Raw genomic sequence first — 22,885 nt, forward strand, 5'->3', positions numbered from 1 at the left:
GGATTGCAGGGTGTTTCATTATCCAGATTCCTTCCTTAGACCTCCCCCACGCACGCAGCAGACCAAAAAAGGGGGTTTCCTGAAACTTTTGGCACTATCAACCTGTCTCCTCCCTAAACATTTCCCATCACTGACCCTCTGGTTAAGTCTGGAGAATCATGTTACATCTTGTTAAAATCATGCCTCTCCTTCCTGCTGTAGTTAGTGTAGACACAGAGATCCTATTATTTGCAGCAGACATCCTGGGCACCTCTAATTTGGCTTAAGTATTTTGGTTTTCATTGAGTTCCTTGGGAGATTGGCTTTGGGAGACCTCAGGTCGGACCTAAACATGCTGAGCCCCAGAAGTCCATACCAGGAATGTGGTTGTATGGAACTGATGTGTTTTGCTTTTGTATTTCTCCGTAGTGCTGGTGTGTGATCATCGTCAAGTTTTCTGCCACAATGGAGTGAATGGCATTTTCAGAGAAGTCAGGAAAGAGGTCCTGTGTTCTCCCTGTCTCTAGTTTCCTACATGTTTTCATCTATTTACCATGCCTTAATATTCACTCACCTATAAAACATCTGCTGTGTTCTAGATACCGTTTCACCCATGGCATGAATCTACATGCAAGGCGAGCTTTTATTTCCTTTCACAGATACTCTGACCTTTGACTACTCTTCAGTTCTTCCATCACTGCCTCTCTGACTCTCTGATGATATAGTACCTGTGGTTTCCTTAACATCAAGATAATGAAATTGTCATTCATAGTATTTTTAAATGACCTGTATAATGATCTGATAGTCTAGCTGCTGGGCTATGGGGTATAATTCAGTTTTGCTGTTATAGAGTTTTAAAGTAAGAACATCTATGGACTAGATGTACTATTGGGAGAGAGTTACTTTTCATTATTTGTGTGAGCCCACACTGGAGAGTTATGCAGAGATAAAAAAATGAATTGCATAATCATTACGTTTTAAGTTCAGAGATGTTCATTACCATGTTATGTATCATCCAAAATATTGGCTACGATTTTTTTTTGTCCACCACTAGAGAATTAATTAAATAAAGTTGAAGAGAATTAAGTACAACATTACAATTGTTTTAGAATTGTGATACTATTATATTTATAATTATTATGAAAGAAACTAGGTTATAATCGCATGTGACCTGATTTTATTTTTTAAATTATAATACATATATAAAAAATACAAAAAAAAGTTAAAAATGTAAAAACTGTTATAATTATTTACATGTAAATGAATTAATTGTAAATAAATATATTTATCAATAGAGTATATATACATGTATGTATGCCCAGATGTGTATATATATGCCCAGATGTGTATATATATGTGTGTGTGTGTGTGTGTGTGTGTGTGTATTTGTTAAGTTGAAGGAAAACACCAAGTTTTCTCTCCATAATTATTAATAATCAGTGATAATCTCTCAATTAGGGTGATTTATAATATAGCATAGTGGTTAATCTCATGGACCCTGGAGCTGGTTTGCATGAACACAAATCGTGGACCTACCAGGCCATTTGACCTTTGGCAAGTTGTATAACCTCTACCTCTCTATAAAATGGGGATAATAGGGCGCCTGGGTGATTCAGTGGGTTAAACCTCTGCCTTTGGCTCAGGTCATGGTCTCAGGGTCCTGGGATCAAGCGAGCATCAGGCTTTCTGCTCAACAGGGGGCCTGCTTCCCCGTCTCTCTCTGTCTGCCTCTCTGCCTACTTGTGATTTCTCTCTCTGTCTAATAAATAAATAAATAAATCTTAAAAAAAATAATAAAATGGGGATGATAAAAACTGTACCTGTCTCATGGGATTGTTTTGAGTAATAAGCTAGTTAAGATAGGAAAAGTGTGGGGTGCCTGGGTGGCTCAGTGGGTTAAAGACTCTGCCTTCGGCTCAGGTCATGATCCCGGGGTCCTGGGATCGAGCCCTGCATCGGGCTCTCTGCTCAGCAGGGAGCCTGCTTCCTCCTCTCTCTCTGCCTGCTTCTCTGCCTACTTGTGATCTCTGTCTGTCAAATAAATAAATAAAATCTTTAAAAAAAAAAAAGATAGGAAAAGTGTTTGGAATAGTGCCTGGTATACAGTAAGCTCTATGGAAGTGTCACTACGATTTTCAGTTTTATCCTTATTATTAACAACGATTATGTAGTCTTCTATACTTAGAAAACAATTCAGTAAATGTTATTTTTAACCAAAAATGTATTGCATTATTGATGTAATCTTTCCAGAAATGTTTCCCCCTTATATCATAAGTGTGTCAAGTTAGTAGGAAATGACAATGAAAGTACTGTGCATTTAGGTTTCTAGAATAAATTATTTAAAAGCTATAAATAAATTCACCTTTTTCTGTCCACTTATTCTCAAACATAGGCAGATAATGAAGAGTTTCTCCTCCAGCAATGGTTGTCAAACTTTGGCAAGCATCAGAATCCCCTGGAGGTCTTGTTCAAACCCAGATTGCTGGGCCCCACCCCCAGAGTTTCTGATTCAGCAAGTCTGAGATGGAGCCTGAGAATTTGCATTTCTCAGAAGTTCCTAAGTGATGCTGATGCTGCTGATTCTCAAGACCACACTTTGAAAATCACCGACCTACAGCACCCAGTGCCATGATCAAATGGAAAAACCTGTGACTAGAGAATCAGCCACTCTGGAGCTTTCAGTCACTCCCAATTTTATGATCTTCCTCCTTTCCTCCCTTCCATGAATGTTGGAAGGGAGGGGCACCTCCATGGGCCAGGAGCACCTACCATAGGCCAGGCACTGGGATAGATGCTGGGGATAAAAAAACAAAAAACAAAAAACATTTGTGGTCAGTGAGCTTGCAGTCTAGGGAGAATCTTAGGCAAGTTACTTAATCTAATTTCTGATATCATAACCAGGAAATGAAGGGTTTAAGTATTAAGTCATTTTATTTTATTTTATTTTTTTTTAAAGATTTTATTTATTTATTTGACAGACAGAGATCACAAGTAGGCAGAGAGGCAGGCAGAGAGAGAGAGAGGAGGAAGCAGGGTCCCTGCAGAGCAGAGAGCCCGATGTGGGGCTCGATCCCAGGACACTGGGATCATGACCTGAGTGAGCCGAAGGCAGAGGCTTTAACCCACTGAGCCACCCAGGTGCCCCAAGTATTAAGTCATTTTAATGGCAATTATTGAACATTTACTATGCCCCAGGTTCTGTGAAAGGCAAAAACAACACAAAAACATTTGCTTATATAATGTTTTTAGTAAGCAAAATATATCCATAAATATTGTTTCAATTGATCCTCTCACCAAGCATTTGTGCCTGATAAGATATGTTTAACACTATTCCAGAGATAAGCCAACCAAATGTAAAGAGGTTGCCATTTTGCCTAAGCTGGAAGTAGTTAAGAGGGACTTGAACTCAGTTCCTTTTTCCCCATTTCAGAGTCTTTCATCTATATACCATTTGGAACTAAATTTTCTCCAAGGTCCCTTCATGTACTTTTTGTGATTTTGTGATAAATATTGGTTGAATTAAAAGGGTATCATTTTTTACCTATTGTTCTAAAGCTGTGGGTAATACTTTTAGATAAGCTTTGGAAACACTGAACATTGTTGGTAGTGGAGCTCAGCAAATATTTATTGACCATCTGATATAGAATAGAGAATATATTAAGTGTTGGAGATTAAACATAGGTATAAAGTATAAATAAATAAAATATAGGTAAACATTTTATATATAATAGGATATATAATATGTTATATATAATAATAAATATATATTATATATAACAGGATATATGTGTGTATGTATGGATGTGTGTATATGAATATATATATCTTCTGTTTTTTAAAGGGTCTCAAAGTCTAGTAGGACAGATAAACAGGAAATAAAATACTACAGTGCAGTGTGGGAAGGACAGTGACAGAAGAATGCCCAGGGTGCTAGGGGACAACAGAGTGAGTATACAAACAACCTGGGGAAAGGATTGGGAAAGATCTTCTAGGGACCTTGTGTCTCAGCTGATTTTTTGTGAGATGTATGATCAAAAGGGGGTGGGAAGCAAGTGATCCCAGCAGAGGGACCCATATGAACTAAGGCTCCAGTGTGTAAAACAGCTGGGTGTGTTCAGGGGGTTATGTGTTCTTTACTGGATCTGAAATGTGATGTGTGGCTGTACTTGTCTGGAAAGGTGGGCAGGAGCTTCATGAGTCACTCTTGGACATATCCTGTATGTGACAGGAAGACTGTGTATCTTTCAGGTGGAAAGCTTGGGTTCTCAAGTCAGACCATGTGTCCTTGATCTCAGTTCTTACATGTATTAGCTAGTGATCATAGGCAATGTAATCTCCCTGAAATTTAATTTTCACAGCTGAAAAGTGGGGATAATAATGCCTACTTCAAAGGTTTGTTCCAAGCATAAAATGAGTTAATGCATGTATGGCTCTTGGTGTAGTGTTTATCACAAGATAAGCTCTCCCAATAATGGTAATATCTGACAATAATGATGATGATAATCATTATTAGAAGGGCTCACCATAAATAACGCCTAGTTGTGCAACATAGTGTAATTATATTGAAAAGTAAATGTTTGGTGATGACTCCCAGGGAATTTACTGTCTTAGAGACCATACTAGCGTGGACAAAGAAAACACAAACAAGCTGTGTAAGCACCTCTGCATTTCTATGCTTATCAATAAAGGTTTTCTATTATTTACCCAAAGTGGGAGGATAGAGAAATTACCCCGGTTTGGCATCAGGCAAGTTGTCATTAATAATTCCTTAGCTTATGCTTTATTTTATTCACTGTGGTAAACTCAGAGGCAAAGAATGAGTGGCTCAATTTTCCATTCACATCTGAGGAAGGACAGGCAGCCTTGAATGTGGGTTCTGTGATCCAAAGGTGCAGTGACAACCTTTTTCCTTCTGTGGCCGAGAGGGCTGTGCTCAAGTTCTGTCCTGTAGATTGAGAGGGATAGGGTTCGTAAACTTCTGTATAGAGCATCTGAATTCCAGGCTGCCTCTTGTAAAGAAGCCCTGCAAAAATTGCAGGCTGTGGGCCAGCAGGTGGGTGTGGGGTTGCTGTGCTCTGGGGAAGAGTGTCTCAGCCCCTGTGGCCTGGCGACCTAGGGACAGGAAGAATGAAGGAACAGGCAGAGCAGCCAGCACCAACCAACGGAGAGAGCCGCTCTCAACTGCCTGCATACATTAGAGGGCTCAGTGGTGATAATAGTGACTGCTGGGGCTTGAACCCGAGCTCTTACCTCTGTTTTCCCCATATTCTGATGCAGACTATGGCAGAGAGAGGAAGCCGCAAAAATGACAGATGCCAATCTTCTCACTGACGTCACAGCATAGGGCAGGAAGGTGGATTTTGTGTGGTTTAGAAAAATAAAAACATAAGACATCACTGAGAAATGGAGAATTGAGTCACAGTTTCTCCTCATTAAAATAACTTTCATACAGACTTCAGTTCATTGCAAGTATTGGCAAGCATCAACTCACACGCCAAAGAAAACTGGCATATGGGTAGCCTTCCCCGCCCTACGGCCCCAACAAACACCTCATTGTGGAAGTTCTTGATCTTCTCACTTCCCTCCTTCTCTACTCTCAGTCCCCAGTGCCCGCAGTACCCTATGTACTGGGAACAGCATGCATCAGAACGCTGGGTGGGTGCTTTTGAAGAACTTCTGACCCTGGTTTTATTATAGTATTTCCTAATGGTGGTCAGGATGTTTTAGCAGGCGCTGTATCTTTTTCTCTTCACAGCTTTCCAGGTTTTAGGCTGTAATCAACTCTGCTGCTGCCCTCACACACACAGTCTTGGCAAGAAACTATCAGACCACCCTCTCCACTGCCCTCATCCACCTACCACCCCTTTCTCCTTATAAACCTCAAAGGACTCCAAGGAAGGAGCCAGTTGCCACCTGCTGCACTGCCCTTCACCAGTCTGACTGGTTTTTCCTGCCCCAGCAGCCCAGTCTTTCTGCTTCTGAGGCCTTTGTGACCCGTGGAGACCTACATGGTTAGCAGCCATAGGACAAAAAAACTCAGGTTTGGCAGACAAACAGTAAAATTGGTCTTTTCAAGTGATTCTGAGAACCTGAAGAGTGACTTTGTTGTAAAGCCTGTGATTTTCCTTTCTGCCTCCAATGAGTTGGATTTTTGAACTATACTTAGTATTCAGAACTCAAAGTACTCTTTGTGCTCATTGCTTGAGAACATATTACAAAGTGAACCCTTTCTCTCAGTAAGGGGCAAAGGGTTTTTGAAGAGCCCTGCTGCTGTCCTTCAGATGGTAATCATATTTGACATACCAACTGGCCATCATCACGCCAGGCCCTTAGTACATTTCTGAGCAAGGAAGAAGGAAAAACTATCCTCCTACTCTTAAAAAAGAAATGTGTGAAAATTACTAATTTAATTCAAGTCTTACCTGGATAGAAACTGATTCCTATAGAAAATGAGGTGAGAAACTCACATCTACTGTCACATCTTGGATGTGCTAGGGACTCAGTACACATACTCTTGTTTAATCACCTAGCAAGCGAGCTTGGCAGGCTCTCTGGCAGGGTCTCATTAATTAACATGGCAGCAGCTCCAGGAGAGCCGCACTGGAAGCTGCAAGGCCTGTTTGTTGCCCACTGTCGCATATGCCATCTTCTGTTGGTTCATGCAAATGCTGAAGCCAAACCAGATTCAAGAGTTGGGGATAGAGACTCCACATTTCGGAGGGAGTTGCTGAAAGAGGGTGTGCAGTGGAAAGGATGGGCAGGAGTACTGAGGTCATCTTGGCTGCACTCAGCCGTCACACTGGACCTGGGGGAAGATAAGGAGTAATGACAGCTGACTTGAACCTAATTCCAATAGTGTACTATGAAATGAAACAACATTCACAAAATGTGTTGAGCCCCTTGGCAGAAAAGTACAGCCTACAGTCCAAGCAGAGGGGCAGGTATCCATTATAAATAGAGGTAGTTTCTGTTATCTCTGTGACCTGTAAAATCCATCAGATAGACTTACATCAAATTTGGAGGGTATGTTTGCAATGATTAGACAAAATATAGGCAATATTTATTTGGCAAACATGGATTCACTATGAGAAGCTCTGGGGAAGTCGTTCACTAGTGCAGTTGACGTTAAACGGAGGCCTGCGAACTGCTGGCTGGGAGAGACATGCCAGAGGATTAAGAAGGTGTGGGCAGAGGAAATGAACTGGTTTAAAATATGAGCCCTATATTGAAAGTCCAAAGGGTAGGTGCTCATGGCTGGTGCTGATCTGCCCCTGAGATGCTTCTCACATAAGCAATTCTGAGAAGCACACTTCTGGATAAGCAATGGCCTGGATTTATTTATCTAAGGATGGTTAATGATTCTCTAAGCCACACCTGGTAGACAGGCTAGTTATTAGGGTCTATTGTTATTTCCCTATCTCCAAAGGCTTTCTGTTACTGACAGCGTGATAAGCGGGGCTTCCCATTTCAATGAGGTTTACTTCTTAGAATGGCCTTGGTGTGTCTGTGTTCTGGAGATGGATTCAGAAAGAAGCCAAGGAATCCCTGTACCTGGTAGGGGAGTGATGGGAAATTTCCTGAACTTGGAATATTGTATTCCGGGGAAGAAGGGCACTAGCATCAGATTGGGATGTAGAAGACCTGGCTTTAATTTTACCTTTGCCACTCACTAACTATGTATCCTTAGATGCTTCTCTTTTAAGCCCCAGAATAGTATCTGTAGTTATCGCTTTGAATCTGACCACTATGCAGTGCATCTCTCCTGCCATGATCTAGTCCTTCATCAACTATGTTTTGGATTAAAGCAACCCTTTTGTAGAGTTTGTATCTGAACATATCACTCCTCCATGGCTCTCTGTTGTCTCTCTAAGCACCTGAATTTGAACAACTCTTTTTATGTTCTTTGCAGGTTTATTGCTTGCAACTGTTCTCCCTCTGTGCTGGATTGATTTTAAGAAGTGGCCTAAATTCTTTCTCCCTATATCCATGTGCTTTGCCAAAAGATTCTGTAGCTTCTCCCATTAAGAGGTAGAGTGTGATTCCTCACCTCTTGAATCTGGCCTGTCCTTGTGACTCGTTTTGGCTTACCAAATGGACTGGAAGTGGCACTGAGTCAATTCTGAGACTGGGCATCAGGGGCATGGAGTGCTTCTGCTTTTTCTTGTGGAACCCTGCCACTGCCATGTGGACAAGGCCAGGCTAGCCTGCTGGGAGATGAGAGACTACTTGGAGGAGAGCCCAGCTGTGACAGCCAGGGCTATCAGAAACCAGGCTATGCAGCTAGCTAATGCCCAGACATTAGCCAAATAAGCATGGCTCAGACTAGAAAATCTGCTCAGTTGTCCCATAGACTCATGAGCAATAATAATGCTGTTATTATGTTAAGTCACTGAGTTTTGGGGTGGTTTGTTACATAGCGATGACCAATTGGTATACCCTTAATTCCATCTCTCTGCACCGTCGACTCCAGTCAGGATAAATTTCAGTTTTCTATATATGCCATCTTCATTTTTACCTTTTGGTCTTTGCACAGGCTGGTTCTTATCCTTCAGCTTCGCTCTTTGCTGGGCTAAAGTCTGTTCATTTTTCATGACTAGCATAGATGGCTCTTCCTCCAGCAAGATTCCCCTGAACCTCATCAAGAGTAGGTTAGTTGTCACTGCCATGTCCTCCCATAGCATCCTGCCCTTACCTCCTTCATGGCACTTGTCATACTGTATTATAATTACATATCCTCTCATCTGACTTCCCACTCTCCTGTAAGTTCCCGAAGGCAGGCCTCCATCTTGTTTGAAGGAATATTGTCTATACGTAGCATAACGTCTAGTATATACTAGGGACAAAATATAATTTTGTCAATGGATAAATGAAGTCATTCTACTTTCCTCCATTTCAGTTTCCTTGTTTATAAAATGTGAGGAGTGAATCAGGCATCTAAAAGAATCAGGCATGAAAAGAGGTTTTGTTTTGTATGTCAGCTCTGATCCCTTGGTCTTGAACATCTGCAGTTCTAAACGGAGAAAGGTTGTGTGGCTGTGGCTGGAGTTATAGGGAAGGAACATCATGATTAATTAGCCACGTCTGCCATGGTCAGGAAATAGGAAGTGACAGCAAACCTGCCAAAGATGTGCCAATCTAGGGAAAGATGATTTGTTTCTCTGATCCAGTTATTTGAATCTTGCTCGGCCCAGTCATATCTGCACTATATGTTGTGTTAATGAAGGGAAAAAACAAATGTTAAGCTGACTAGAGGCTGAAATTAGTGTCCCTTGCTATGGTAAGTGCTCACCAGTGCATGTTCTCTTCTGCCTGGGCACATACTAGACTGTTTTTCCAGCCCCTTGCATTAAGTCTGGGGCGTATGATTGGTTCCCACAAATGTGATATAAGCTGAAATAATGGAAGTTCCCTCTGGGCTGAGCTGCGTAAGGACAAGGAAGCCTTCTTTGTGTTCTCCCCCTCTCCCTTCTTTACCCACTCCAAAGAGAGTCCACTGGAAGGATCTGGGTACCTGAGAGACAGCATCCCACATTGCACTGTGATGGGAATGAGAAATAAACCTTTTTCTGTCAAATCACTGAGATTTTGTGGGGAGAGTTGTTATCCTAATACATCTGCCTGGGTTTTGGTTTTGGTTTTTTTCCACTTTAAAGTTTTATTTTTTTATTTTTATTTTTAGGTATGTAGGCATGGAAGAGTTAGATGCCAAATGTTAATGGCATCTGTGCAAATCAATAAAAATTGCATTTGATAATTCAGGTGCTCCAGGTAACCCCAAGTAACTTTATAAATTGAGACACTTTTGAACTCCGTGCTATTCTGGTCTCCATTTATTATTGCTCTTTCTACCCTTAGGTCCTTTTCCCACATAAAGTGACCCACCACGGGGACATGATAAAAGCCCCACACGGAGCACCCTTCCCCTGTCCCCTTACTTCTGATATCAGTTACCCAACAAACCTTGCAGGTGAAAAAGTTTATTGCTCTCAAAGCTCAAAAAGGTAATGATCTCTCCCCGCAAACTTCCTGCCTTCCACAGTGTGATTGCGCAAGTTTCCATACTCATGACAGAACCAGAAAAGTCGATTTAAGATATTCATGCCTTTCTGTCTGCAGCAGCGTGGGGCCATGAATATGCATACCCAGCCAGACAGCGTTGCCTTCTGGTTCAGGGAGACAGGATGCAGCTACTAAAAGTGAAGTGGGAGAAGGTGACCTTTCATCTATCTCTGCCTACCGTCTCTTGGGCATCTTACTCTATAAGTTCCTGGATATCAAGGCCTTATTCTTCCCCTGGCAATTACGGTCCCCAGAACCGCCTGCTTTTCTTGCAGGAAAATGTTTTCTCCCTAAGATCCCATCAAAACTTCCTCATCCTGTGGCCCAGCTCTCACCCAGCTCTCTTTTCAGTGCACTCATCTGCTCAGTTCTTGTGAGTACCTAGTAAGGGACACGGCTTTCCTCTCATGTAATAAATGAACATCTCTCTAGTAGTCCGTGGCCTGATGTTGCCGGAACTGGAAGTTTCACACTGGACATTTCAGAGCAGTGAGGACAAAAGGAAGGCTCTGCGACAGACCAGGGTGGGGAGGCTCTCGGGCAAGCATGGCCTCCTAGCATCCCTTAGGTCACCCCTTGAAGGCAGCAGTGTGCTTTGCCAGCGTGCAAGCCACTCCGGTGGGCATGCTGTGATGGTGGAGACCAGAGCGTCGGAGACAGTGGGAGCTTTGATGTCCCGGACAGCAGGATTTTAACAGTACTGGTGTGCACGTGAGAGGGCTGTCTGAGTAAAGGTCAGTGGGTGGCAGCGATTCTCGTAAAAACAGGGCAGGAGGAGGACACTGAGACAGGTTGGGACGGGAGAGAGGTTTTAGAATGCAACAAGCAAAAAAGAAAATGCATCAACTTGGAGTATTTTTTCTCCCCCTTTATGATTCATTCTTTCTTTTCTTTTTGCTTTTCTTTCACTTTTGTGAGTGTTATAGAGTGGACCTGAAGGCTTGAATTTGCCCATGCCTTTGAGTGACAGGGGAAGCCCAAACTACCACCACCACGTCCGCCCGGACCAACAAATAAGGTCGTATTTATTGAGTCCTTACCATGTGCAAGCAGTTCGTTTATTGCTTCCCTCAGCTCTTTGCAGTCTCAGTATCGTTATCCTACATTTATAGATGAGAAAAGTGTAGTTAAAAAATAACTTGTGTAAGATTATGAAGCTAGTAAAATGCGGAACCCTGTTCCTAACCACAACAGCTTATGGTTACAAGCACCCCTGAGAGGTAAAGTGGGCAGAAACCTTTGCAGGACCAGGCCTCCTGTTACCAACCCTACCTTTGCATGAAAGGTTAGTGGAAAGCCAGAAAGGTGAGGAAGCAAATGCCAGGATGTTCAGTGGGGAGTCAGTCTTGCCCGTAGGGACTGCGCCGGCATCTTCGGCTGGCCACTTCTCCCTGGGCACATCTTTGCAGCCCATATCCTCTGGCCGTTATGCTGCTAGCTTGCATAACGTGAAGCCTCATCGGTAGTACCAGAGGCAGAGAAACATAGAGGTGAAAGCCCTAGAGAATCTGGGGTTGTCATATACCTTGTCAGTCAGGCAGGGTCGCCCAATGGAAGATTCCCCAGCCATTAAATGGCCCTGGAGGAAGCTGACATGTTGCCCTTGAGAGAGCCAAGTCGATGACAAAAAGACATGCAGGCATAACTGTACATTTGTGAGCAGAAAATCCATCGTGACAACAGGCTGCATTTGAGTCACCACATGGATGCGGCCACCTGGCTGGATCTCGACTGCCACAGCACGTTCGGGGAACTCAGCCGTGGCTCCAGCCCTGGCCGCCAGGGTGAGGGAAGCGGTTCAGTAATCAGATCTTTCAAAATCAATTTAGCTCATGCTCCAAAGTCCTGGCTGTAATTGACAACAACTTCCTCCCTGGTTTCCTTAACTATCAGAAAAAAAATGTTGAACAGTTTTAAACCTTTTTGTGGCCAGGACTCACCTTCCAGTGGCATTTTAAGAGGCATCTGCAAAGAGATTTGACTTAATTTCAGACCTTTCCTTTCCTCGAGTGTGAATAATTAGCCAGGCAGTCCCAGTACCCAGAGTTTATGCCTGGTGATCCGAAGTGGGAAATATTAAAGAAGCCCGTGCCTAGTGGTGGTGGAGTAGAAAGATTTCTACCCACCTTCGGTGTTCTAGGAGATGGGATAACAATAATGAACTCTGCCGGCTGGATGCAGGCCAATTAGTCCAAGTTTGTGAAGCTCGGAGTCTTATTACAGCTTTACCGCTCCTGGAGAGTAGGCAGGACCTTCCTGTGACTTTGCATGTGAAACTAATTGCCCTGGAAATGTCGGGAATTTGATCTTCCATCAAATCCTCCAGCCCTTCGGATCCCTTGACAATCTTGGGCTATTTGCATCTCAAGGTTAAGGGAAGCTATTGCTTTCTGGATGCTAATCAGTCGTGAAAACTTTTGATCTCCTCTTGAAAACTAAAACCCTTCCCAATTGCCCTATTCTGAGCACGGTGAGAGCGGAGGAGAGGTGCAGATAGGCTGGGTTTATTTCAATGAGCAATGTGTTTAGCAGTTTTGAGTTTTAATTCTATTTTTCCTTGGCCTCTGTGGGATCCTGGAAAATCACTTATTATTTCTGAGTATATTTCCCCCGAATGTGATCTGAATTTTGTCATATCTCCCCGGGGAGAAATTACCATTATGAAGCTCTAGATTATCTTAGCTTGTGGATTTGAAAAGAAAGCAACTTTGCAAATAGTTTTTCTGTGGGGAAAAAATATATATGCTTATACATACACATGTGGACTGTTTTCCTACTGTGCCATTTTAGCCATACTAGGCACTTTTTAGAGATAAAAAATTATCCAAGCACCATCCAAGTGGTGCTGTTGACATTTTGCACCACATCATTCTTTGCAGCTGGGGAGGGGGGTGTTGTCCTGGATGTTAGAGAATTTTTAGAAGCATCTCTGGCCTCTACCTACTAGATGCCAGTAGCGCCCAGTTAAACTGATTAAACAAGGAGGCCATTAGACTGAGGGTGTGCTACAACCTTAGCAGACCTAAGCAAAACGTAAACCTATAAATGCCTCAAGGTGAAGAAATCAAACCCTAAGGACAACTAATCACAAACATCCAACTGGGTTTTCCCAACGAAGGCAACCAAACCACTCAAGCTGTAGCCAGTCATCCTTGCATTGCCTCCGTGTGTTCTCTGCTAAAGTCTTGTCGCAGGAATGCTTCTAGCCACTTCGGGCTTGGTGCTGCCAATTTGAATAGATTTTTTTGCTCAAATAAACTCTTAAAAATTTTAATATATCTCAGTTTGTCTTTTAACCACCCCCAAGTCACGACAATGAAAAATGCCTCTAGACATTGCCACGAGTCCCCTGGGATAGGATTGCTTGATTTAGCAAATAAAAATACAGGATGCTCAGTTAAATTTGAATTTCAGAGAAACAATGAATAAGTATTAGAATTTGTCAATTTAACTGGGTGTACTGTATTTAATCTGGCACCTACCTGGGGGACAGACTCTTCCTCAAGTTAAGAACCAGTGTTCTAGATAAAGATTTGCATTTATCAGCGAACTCACATTATCCTCATCCTTCTCTTATTCCTGCCCCACTTTTCTTGCTTCCCTACCTTTCTCTCTAATTCTGGCCTGCGTGATAGAGGATAAAATAAATTACATTGCGGGCCTCACCACAAATTGTTGCTAGCCTTGGGCATGAGAGCAAATAGAAACAAATTACTAGTGGGATGCTTGGTTAAGGGTCTGCCTGCAACTCAGGTCATGATCCCAGGGTTCTGGGATTGAGTCCCACATTGCATTGGGGTCCTTGCTCAGTGGGGACCTTGCTTCTCCCTCTGCCTGCTGCTCCTCCTGCTTGTGTTCTCTCTCTCTCTCTCTGACAAATAAATAAAATCTTAAAAAGAAAAATTGCTACTATATGTGCAATACTATGATAAAATAGGAGTCAGTTACCAAAAAAGAAAGAAAGAAGAAAAGAAACAGTTTAGGCAAGTCAAAATCATGCTTCTCCAAGCAGAATAAGCAGAATCCTTGCATGACTGGCACAGGACCCAGTCAGATCGGCCTTTGAGAAGAAGAAACTCTGTGTGCCACCAAGATCTCCATGGACCCTCTGAAAGTCAAGTCCAGAAACGAATGTGAGTTTTTCTTTTTTTGCCATTTAATCACCAGATACTTTTTGAGCAATGGCAGCATCAACTAGGCGCTACATGGCATACATACAAGGGAAAAGGAACAGTTTGTGCCTGGTGGAGAAGAAGCAGGTTGTCCTTCCATAGAGAAATACTTGCTAATAACATGTGGTGTATTCCCAAGGCCTAATTAAGAAACAGATGATACTCAAAAGGAGAAACTGGTAACCATTGGCATTGTGGAAGTTAGGGAAGCCTTCGTAGAGTAGGTAAGATGGAAGGATGGGTGGAGTTAGGGGTTGTTGGAGTTAGGGGAGGATAGGGAACAAAGCGGGTTAGAGACATTACTATACGCTGAGGATCAATGATCTGGTGCTCAGAGCAGACCCAAAATACTGTGATCCCTTAGATTGGTAATCAGAGATTGGTTCACTGTTACTGTAGAGGAACATGCCTGAAGGAAGTACAGAGGACGCGCAGCTAGCTTTTGTCAGTCTTCCTTCTTTTCTTTATCGTCCCCAGTATTTGTTATTGCTCCACTCTGCAAAATAAAAGTTAATCAGGCCACCAGTTTAGAAACCATCTGTTGGGGGCGCCTGGGTGCTTCAGTGGGTTAAGCCTCTGCCTTCGGCTCAGGTCATGATCTCAAGGTCATGGGATCGAATCCCACATCGGGCTCTCTGCTCAGCAGGGAGCCTGCTCCCCCCCCCCCCCACCACCCTTGCCTCTCTGCCTGCTTGTGATTTCTCTCTCTGTGTGTCAAGTAAATAAATAAAATCTTAAAAAAAAGAAAGAAAGAAAGAAAGAAAGCATCTGTTGGTAGTGAGACGGCTCCTTCAGGGGACCCTTGCACCCCAGTCCCACCACGAACAACTTACTTCATCCAATTCCATAGAATGCCTTGCTGAGACAAGTTCTCCACTTTCTTACATTTGCAACTATTTTCTAGTGCCCCTAATAGAGTGTTGATTGCCCAACCAGTCCCCTTCTTAATCCAGCTCTAAGCCTATCAGGATATTATTGACACAGATGTTGTGATCAAACCATTTATATGTCTTATTATGTAAAAGGGTCTTCCCCAGAAGGGCTTTCCTAGGTGGGGGCAGAAGAGGCAGGATGCAGTGGAGTGTTGGGAGGAGCATTCAGTTGGGAGGCAGAAAGCTGGTTTTGAGTTCTGGCTTTGCAACGAGCTTGCTTTTTGTGGATGTCACATCCCTACCCTGGGTCTTTTTTCCTTTTTCTAAAAATAGAAGGTTGGACAGGAACCAGAGTGCCAAAACAAGTTTTGTCATAAACATCAGTTCTGATCAATTGGTAGAAGAAGCCTTCTGGAATGCTGCATAGAGAAAGCCTTTTACATTTCATTTCATTTAAGATTTTATTTTTAAGTAATCTCTGCACCCAACATGGGCTTGAACTCTCAACCCCAAGATTGAGAGTCACATGCTCTACCGACTGAACCAGCCAGGTACTCCTAGAGAACACTTTTGAGACCACATCTGGGCTCTGGAAAAAAAGAGTGATCAATTAGCAATGTCTACCATGAGTGCAGAAAGGGGATGGTGGTGATTGTAGCAAGGGTGCTTCATTTTTAGTATTCCATGGTTGAATAGGCTCTGAGAAATTCCAAGCAGAGTTCTGAGACAGTGTGAATATTGGTAAAATATTCAGAGAGAGTTTCTGTACTCAGAATTAGAATTCTGTGGATTTCCCCAAAGCTATAGTTAGGTTGTTCAGAGCAGAATATCTCTATATTTTTATATAGAGCAGAATATCTTTTTTTTTTTTTTTTTAAAGATTATTTATTTATTTATTTGACAGAGAGAGAGAGAGAGAAAGAGAGGGAACACAAGCAGGGGGAGTGGGAGAGGGAGAAGCAGGCTTCCTGGTAAGCAGAGAGCCCGGTGTGGGGCTCCATCCCAGCACCCTGGGATCATGACCTGAGCCAAAGGCAGACACTTAATGACCGAGCTACCCAGGTGCCCCTATAGTTGACCCTTGAATAACATTATTTGAATAGGGTTTGAACTGTGCAGATTCACTTATATATAATTTTTTAAAATAAACACATGTATATGGTGCTATAAATGTATTTTTCTTATCATTTTCTTAATAACATTTTCTTTTTTCTAGCTTACTTTACCATAAGGGTGCAGTATATACTATATATATAATACATATAACATACAAAATACATGTTAATCAACTGTTTATGTTATGGGTAGGCTTTAGGTCAACAGTTGGCTATTAGTAGTTAAGTGTTTGGGGAATCCAAAGTCATATGTGGATTTTTGACTGCATAACGGGGTTGCTGTGCCAAACCCTTTGTTTTCAAGGGTCAAGTGTAATTCTTTGCATTTAGGACAGCTTTGCTTCTGACCTGCCACCAATAGAATCTATACGTCTGGGTTTTTCCTAGGAGTGGGGAATCTTACTTACAGAGCCACAGCTAAATGAAATGACTTAGTCCTTCAGCATACATTGAATTTTTTATTATAAAATAAATTGATGAGACCCTAACCAAAACAAAATAAAACAAAAGCCAAACACTATAAGCTAAATTATAAAGTAAACCACAGGCTGAGTGAAAATGCTTGCAAATATTTACCTAAAAGGTACTTAAAAGATAGAGAACAGCAAGAAAACAAGAAAATGACAGTTCTATTAAAAAAAAGCCAGAGAACGTAAGCAGCAATTCAAAGAAGAAGTATAAGCCCATTAGACATATGAAATATGAAAGATTCAATCATTTTTAATAATATAAGCAATGCAAAATGAAGCAAGATACTCTTTCCCTCTACCGTATTGCTAAGTAATATCCGGTGTTGACAAGGAAGCAAGGCAGAAGAGGGTGTAAATTGGCACAATCACTTCGGAGGACAATTTGGACTTATCTGTAAATACTTAAATCTATAAATACTTTAAGTATCCTTTCACCTAGCAATTTTACTTCTAGGAATTCATCTTAACAAAAACCACTGGTACAAAGATATGTATACTCAAGGGCATTTACTGTAGCAATTTTATTTTTTTAAAGTTAGTGTATGTATGTAATGTGTTTGTATAGATGTATGTACATAAGTAAGTAAGTAAGTAATCTCTGCACCCAACGTGCGACTGGAACTCAGGACCCTGAGATCAACAGCTGCATGTTCTTCCTGCTGAACCAACCAGGCACCCTGGTAGCCATTTTAACACAACCTGGCAAAAACATAGAATCAACTTAAATACATACCATTAATAAAGGGATAAAGAAATAAAGCACGATATACTATATTATATGTGTTAGATTATGCTGGGTAAGGTTGGTTCAGCTGGGAACTGTTTCCCACAGTTCCCGTCCCTGTAGGACTCTGTTAGAGTTGGCCAAAAGAAGAGCTTTTGTGAAACTGGGAAGGTTGAAGTGAATAGTGGCCATTACTCACTACCACCATCAAATCCCACTTCCAAATTCACACACACACACACACACACACACACACACACACACACACACACCAATTCTTGTCAGTTTATTCATGGAAAAGGGCCTGGAAAGCCCCACACCAAATTGTTAATGGTAATTAATTTGGGTTTGGGATTTGATAGCGGTAATGAGTGTTATGAGTAGATTTTCCCTTTTAAACTTCTTTGTTGTTTAACTTTGTTATAAGGAGCAAATGTAAAGTTATGTTTGAGAAAAAAATAAAAGCACTTAAAAATAAAGATTACAATTTTGGAAAATAGAAATAGAGCAGAGGAAATATATGTATATATATAAGGACATCTGTACTTCAGTGATCAAATATAATTTCTTAAACATTTTAGTTTATTTAAATTTCAAGTCTTTTCTCATGCCTTAAAAATGCTTTGTTCAATATCAATGCCGTAAAAATAAACTGCACATACGTAAAGTGTTCAATTTGATGAGTCTACATGTATGTCTACACTTGTGAACCATCACCATAATCAATGTGATTATGGTGTGAACGCATTCATACCTCCCAAAAGTTTCTTTATGTTCCATTATAATCCCTTCTCTCCCCTATATTTCCCAGCACCCACTGATCTGCTTTCTTTTACTATAGATTATTTGTGCATTTTTTAGAATTACGTATAAATGGAATCAAACATGTATATAGTCTTTTTTGTCTGATTTTTTTATTCAGTGTAATTATTTTGAGATTCAGCCATGCTGTGTTTCTTAACAGTTTGTTTATTTCTCTAGTTGAGTAGTATTCCATTATGGATTTCTGATTCGTTTATCTGTGGACCTATAGATGGACGTTTGAGTGGTTTCCAATTTGGGGCTATTACAAATAAAGCTGCTGTGAACATTCACATTCAAGTCTTTGTACGTATATATGTTTTATTTTCCTTTGAGTATATACCTAGGAGAGGGTTGCCTGAATGGTATTGTAGGTAGATATTTGACTTTTAAGAGATTGCCAAACTGTTCAAAGTGGTTCTACCATTATGCATTTCCACTAGCAGTATATGAAAGTTTCAGTTACGTGTTTATTAACACTTGGCATAGTCAGTCTTTTTATTTAACCATTTTAAGAATTATAATGATATCTCATTGTGGTTTAATTTGCATTTCCTTAATTACTAATAAGGATCAGCACCTTTTTGTGTGCTTATTTGCCATCTGTATTTCTTTCTTCTTTTTTTTTGGTCAAGTGATGGTTCAGATATTTTGCCTTGGTTATAATTGGTTTTCTTATTATTACTGAGTTGTAGGTCATCTGGGTGGCACAGTTAAGTGTCAACTCTTGTTTTCAGCTCAGGTCATGATCTCAGTGTGGTGGGATTGAGCACCAAGTCAGGCTCTGCACTAGCTCGGGGTCTGCTTGAGATTCTCTCTCCCTCTCCCTCTGCTGCTCCCACTTGTGCTCTCTCTCTCTCCCTTTCTCTAAAATAAAGAAATTTTTTAAAAAATAATTACTGAGTTGTGTTCTTAATATGTATCTGTTTGTAGTCCTTCATCAGGTATCTGTTTTGCTCATATTTTCTTCTAGTCTTGGGCTTGCTTGGTTTTTAATTTTCTTTTTTTAAAAGATTTTATTTATTTGAGAGAGAGAGAGAGAATGAGAGAGAGCAAGCATGAGAGGGGGAAGGTCAGAGGGAGAAGCAAACCCACCTGCTGAGCAGGGAGCCTGATATGGGACTCAGTCCTGGGACTCTAAGATCATGACCTGAGCTGAAGGCAGTCGCTAAACCAACTGAGCAACCCAGGCACCTGGTTTTTAATTTTCTTAACAATGGTTTTTGTAGATCAAAAATTTTTAATTTTGGTGAAGTTCAATTTATTAAATTCATGTGTCTGATTTAAGAAATGTTTGCCTCCTTCAAAGTTTTATTGTTTTGGTTCTTACATTTAGCTCTATGATGCATTTTGAGTTGTTTTTATGTTTGTAGTATAAAGTAAGGTTGAGATTTATTTTGGTGCACCATTTGTTGAAAAGATTATCCTCTCTGTCATTGACCTGCCTTAACATATTTGCTATGGGCCCTTTATTTTGTTCCACTGATCTATAAATATGTCTTTTCACCAGTATCACATTTTTTGGTTTATGATAACTTTATAATAACTCCTGAAATCAGGTAGTGTGAGTTCCCTTACTTTGTTCCTTAAAAAAAAATTATTTGGCTCGTTCTTTACATTTTTGTACAAATTTTAAAGTCAGCTTGTCAATTTCTATAACTGAATAGAAGTTTAGATTATAAATTTCTTTTATTTTGGATTTTGGATTGGGATTGCATTGAATTTATAGATTAACTTGGGGAGAGTTGACATCATAATATTGACAGTGCATTTCATTTTGATTTGTTTTTTACATAACTGAATAGAATATAGTTATAAGTAATTCTATGACTTTTTTAAGGGATGGAATCAGGAACTGCTCAACAGAGCAAAGTTAACGAGCCCACAGAGACTGAACCCATGGCTTTGTCCTGAGCATTATGGAATATTAGCAGCTGTTCCTTAGCTTGATTCAAATAAAATGTATTTGGTCAAATTAAATTCACATTTTTATGTAGTGCAAAAATAAAGTGTTGATATTTGTTGACTATGATTGGTAGAATAAATCTAAAACTTGCTTGACCATTTGGGATGGCAAGTATGTGGGATAATCCTGTTATTACCTTGTGTCTCACTCATCATAGCAGAAGTCATTCATCAGTCATGACATTCTTTCTCAAAGAATGTGTATACAGATGGTATTTATTATTTATTAGCAGTGGTCCTATTTATTTAATACTGTTTATTAGTAGTGGTCCTCAATGGACTCAGTTTACCTTTTCTGCAATAGAGGGAATTCTTCCAGCAGTGATCAAGGGGTTGAGTGGACTAGCAAGGGTTTTTCTTATTGCTAAAGTCTGTCCATTTCTCAGTCCTTACACCTGAATTTGCTAGGCCAAGGATTTTCCATTTGTTTTGCAACTCAAATTCCAGGAGCACTTTTGAATTTGTACTAGGAAAGTTTATTTGCTTAAAAATTTTCCCTGTTGACTCTAGCCCATCCCTGCATGGGGGTTAAAGTGGAATCAGTGTAATAGGGGCTTTAAGTAGTGTATCATGATTTAACTGCAAGGAGTTTAACATTCTTGTAGGAGCCCCTGTTCCCACTTCCTATCTTGAAACCTAAGACCTTGGGCCCTTTGCTGACCCTACAGTATAGTGGAGAATGTATCCATTGTACTTACAGCCCTTATTTCTAGTCCATTGCCCTCAATCTGTATGTCACCTTATGAAGCCAATTCTCTTACTACTAGTTTGCTATTTTAGCCATTTTATTTTTATTTTTTTAAAATATTTTATTTATTTATTTGACACACACACACACACACACACACACACACACACACACACACACACACACACACAGAGGTCCCAACTAGGCAGAGAGGCAGGCAGAGAGAGAGGGGGAAGCAGGCACCCTGCTGAGCAGAGAGCCTGATTCAGGGCTCCATCCCAGGACCCTGAGATCATGACCTGAGCCGAAGGCAGAGGCTTTAACCCACTGAGCCACCCAGGTGCCCCTATTTTAGCTATTTTAGACCACTGGATTGACCCAGTGCATTAAGGACACTCCTCCTTATGCTGACCTATAGAAAATTTACTGTTGTTGTTGTTGTTATTGTTATGGCATTTGGAGAGGTGGAGGACAGGGTTCAAGTCCTGGTAGGGAGCAGATGCTTCTCTTGCTGACTATAAACCTAATTGGAGCTAAAAATTATTGGGTCTCTTTGGTTTCTCCTTTGTGACCTCTCTGAGGGAATAGATGCTGGGAATTCAGGCTAGTTTGGTAGGACAGGGTACCTGAAGGATTCCGTTTGTGGGTTGCTGAGTTGAAAAGAGGTGATGATGGGATGTTTTGGTAGAAAAGAGATGCAGATTTGGAGTTCAGGAGAAAGGTTTGCATTGGAGATTATTGATTTAGAAGGCATTTGCATTTGGTGAGTTCAAAAGACACAATCGTAGATCGAAGTCACCATTTCAGGTGGGAATGTACACAAAAAGAAGCCTACAGCTGCACCTTGGGAATACTCACATTTGAGAGACTGAGGAAAAATGGGGACCAGTGAGTGGAGAAAGTTGAAAAGAAATGATGGGGAGAAAAACAGCATTGTTGTATTAGGCCCCTTTCCAATTTCTGCTTGGCCAAAACTTTTCCCCCTCCGCTCTTACAATTAAGTGATTGGCATATAGTCAGTGCTTAACAAACATCTGTTAAATGACTGACTGAATGGACTCCTAAAGAGATTTTCTAGGGGGAACCCAGAGTCAACAGTCCCCAGTGTTGAAACAAGACTAGAATGTATGAGGGAAGGTTTCTTTAAGAGGGTTTTGGATTTGGAGGATTAGGACATCACTAGTGAATTTACAGTATGCAGGTTATAAACACTTAATCACCTCATGCTTAGTTTATTAAAACATGGAAAATGCAGATGTAAGACTTGATTCCTTGGATTAATGTGATGATTCAGTGATATAACTAGTAAATGATGGTAAGTACTTAGTTCTGCCTCTCATTCATTTATTAAAATGATAGTTAATGAGTGTTTATTATGGGCCAGGGGTGGCTACAATATCTGCAGATTGAGCAGTGAATAAAACAGGTAAGGTTTGTGCATTCATGGACTTTACAGTCAACCTGGGGTAGTGACAGGTAATAACAAAGACGTCTGAGCGTGACAGATGGTGTGCACAAATCAAAGAATGATCGTCTGATAGGATGTTGGGAGGGCTACGTTAGGAAGATTGGACAGGTAAGGCCTCTCTGAGGAAGTCACAGAAGCTAAGAGCTGAATGAGAAAAGAGCCAATATGGACTATTAACTGTTCTTCCCTTCTTCCTCTTTTTATTTCTGGTTCTTCTTCTTTCCTCTTCAGTTATCCGGCTCATTTCATCACATGACTTTTCTGTTCAAAATCCTTCCATGCCTCCCTGAGTGACTTTGCAAGTTGTTATATGGACTCAGCCGGCAGAGGAAAGTGCTGCTCCCGTGTTACCAGCCGGCTGTCAGCTCCACGTGGTGCTGTAGAAAAGGCATCCTTGCCTCAGGCAAAGGCATTTATACCTTCCAGGGAGACATATGATTAGAGAGAGCAGAGGCGCAGATGCAGACACAGGAGAGGGGGTGGATAGAAAGCTAACTGGGTCTTAATCTATTAGAAGTGGAAAGGCCTTTGAAAAGTGAATTAATGGTATTAATAGCTGTATCAGGTGAGTA

At 41.0% G+C, this 22,885-nt stretch overlaps 1 long non-coding RNA gene across 3 annotated transcripts in view; it reads left to right on the top strand.

The window, feature by feature from the left end:
* LOC125100075 (uncharacterized) overlaps window positions 1-22,885 on the top strand; it is a 202,682-nt gene that overhangs the window by 21,458 nt on the left and 158,339 nt on the right. The window contains exon 3 of one of the 3 annotated variants that reach the window (XR_007127436.1): window positions 409-1,119. The exons of the other annotated variants lie outside the window; for them this stretch is intronic. This is a non-coding gene — a long non-coding RNA (uncharacterized LOC125100075). Of the gene's footprint in view, window positions 1-408; window positions 1,120-22,885 lie in introns of those variants that run through there. 3 annotated transcript variants of the gene reach the window in all.

Source organism: Lutra lutra, chromosome 5 (genome assembly GCF_902655055.1).
Source record: "Lutra lutra chromosome 5, mLutLut1.2, whole genome shotgun sequence".
Lineage (NCBI taxonomy): Eukaryota > Metazoa > Chordata > Mammalia > Carnivora > Mustelidae > Lutra > Lutra lutra.